The sequence below is a fragment of the Dasypus novemcinctus genome, chromosome 19 (genome assembly GCF_030445035.2).
Source record: "Dasypus novemcinctus isolate mDasNov1 chromosome 19, mDasNov1.1.hap2, whole genome shotgun sequence".
Lineage (NCBI taxonomy): Eukaryota > Metazoa > Chordata > Mammalia > Cingulata > Dasypodidae > Dasypus > Dasypus novemcinctus.
In genome coordinates, this window is record NC_080691.1 from 4,194,455 (window position 1) to 4,196,726 (window position 2,272).

Sequence of the window (2,272 nt, forward strand, 5' to 3'; positions counted from 1 at the left end):
TGATTTGAAGGAAATATTTTGTTAAAGTGGCATATTCTTGATTATATTCATCTTGGGTAACATCAAGGTTAATCAGAGAGTTAGCTCTAGGAAAAGAGAATTCATTTTAGATTTGTGGGTTCATGATGGTAGTATTGTCTTGAGTAATGTTGGATTTTTTGCCTTTACCTATGAAAATAGAGATGTACACTCAGTTTTGAGCCAATGTGGAGTAAATTGAAGCAATTGAATAGTTATGTGATTGTCATGATAGTGTACAGAAGTGGGAGAGAAAGGGAGCTACTTAAGAAGAAGCCTGCCATGCTACTAACTCATTCTTTAAGGTGTGTGAGTAAAGCATAAAAGCGCTTTTGTAGATTGACTATGAAAGAAGGAACAGGAGATCAGGCACAAGAGATGAAATAGACACAAGGGGCATTTTGGTTCATAAAAGAAGAGAAACAATAAGTTTAATTGATGAGGTGGTTGAGTGTGATAAGAGAGCAGTTGCTAGTAATGACTTCAAAAAGGAACAGGGAAGCCTGTAATTCAGTTAGAGATATTCAACTTAAAACAGGTGACACAGCTCTTCAATGAGAGACAAGGAGTAACTAATGGGTACGAATGCAGGCATAACTAGATATTGTAGTGCTAAGTTGAGGTGATTTTTTAAAATAACATCATTCACCTTGTTATTATGGGGTTAATCTCCTCTGGTAAAAGTAATATGAAATGTGAGAATATATGGATTCAAGCTATGGGACTTGAAGTGATTATGGGAGATGGAAGAATGACTCAGTTATCAAGATATAGTCTTTTTCCCAGATATATTTGAAAGCACTATGTATTAGTCTTAAAGTGAGAGCTTAGTAATGTGCTGTGTCACATGCAGTAATAAACATGACAAAATTAAAGCACTTCCTATGTGGGCAGATATAGAAAATAGTAAGTTATCTATTGACACACTGCATAAATACAATGACATCAGAAATATTCTTGGAAAAAGTCCTTGACCAAAAGGGGGAAAATATAAAAGACAAATGAGTGCTCGCTTCGGCAGCACATATACTAAAATTGGAACGATACAGAGAAGATTAGCATGGCCCCTGCGCAAGGATGACACGCAAATTCGTGAAGCGTTCCATATTTTTTTGAATGGGACCTCACATATATATTTTTAATGTAATATTATTACAAAGTCAATAAAAAAAATAAATAAATAAATGAAAAAAAAAAAAAAAAAGACAAATGAGTTTATATGGCCAAGAGACTTCAAAGTGGGTTGGGAGGTCATTTCAGAGGTTATAATTATGCATGTCTCAGTAGGATCTCATTTACTGCCAAAGTAGATACTTTTCCAAAAAGCAGGGCTCCTGAGGTCTCTGAAGACATCCAGACACTATAGTCAGATCAGATAGTTCAGGAGTTTGTTGCCTTACCAATGTGCCCTAATTTGGAATTTATGCTCCCCAAGGTGATAGAGTTGGACTCAGTTGTCATTTCCTTACACATGGCTCTTCTCTTCTTGAATTTGAACCTATAATTAATATTAGAGTTGCTAGGTGTACATCCAATAGACTTAAATCTTTGGGCTGTCCTTGTGCCAGCTGGGCCCTGAATCTCAATGGAGTTGCAACACTTACTCTCCAGTTCATTGGTCCCACCTAGGACAACTAACAAGAGGTGAGAATGGACAATTTCCATACCAAAGAACCAAGAAAGTTTACAGATGCAAACAAGAGATTTCCATTCATCAGTCCTAATGGATCACAGCCCTCTCTTAATTTGAAGTGGAATGGACATCACCATCCCAGAATCCTCAGGACTGGGAATGAACTATGGACTAAAGTGGATTTTTTGGTTTTCTACTTAGACCTATTGTGATCCTAGCAGTGGAAGAAATTATATCATTGATGTGGAGGCAGTGGAGGTTCTGAGGGATGGGAGAGGGAAAACAGGTGTAATAAAGGTGCATTTTTGGAACTTGGGAATTGTCCTGAATGACATTAATAGTGACAGAGCAAGCTAGTATATATCTTGCCATAACCTACAGAATTGTGTGGTGGAGAGTGTAAATAAACTGGAATGTAAACTTTAATTCATGCTCATTGGCAATGCTACAAATTGTGTTCCTCAATTGCAATGGATGTACCACATTAATGAAGGACTTGTTAATGTGGGAAGATGTGGGATGTGTGGGGATTAAGGCTTATGGGAATTGCCTATATTTTTTTATGTAATGTTAATGTAATCAAAATATCTTAAAAAAATAAGTGCAATATGGTGGCATTTT

At 36.5% G+C, this 2,272-nt stretch overlaps 1 non-coding gene across 1 annotated transcript; it reads left to right on the forward strand.

The window, feature by feature from the left end:
• Positions 1–1,023: 1,023 nt before the first annotated feature.
• LOC111759876 (U6 spliceosomal RNA) lies at positions 1,024–1,130 on the forward strand. Its single transcript, XR_002793732.1, has one exon. It is a non-coding gene; the product is annotated as a U6 spliceosomal RNA (small nuclear RNA).
• Positions 1,131–2,272: the final 1,142 nt, after the last annotated feature.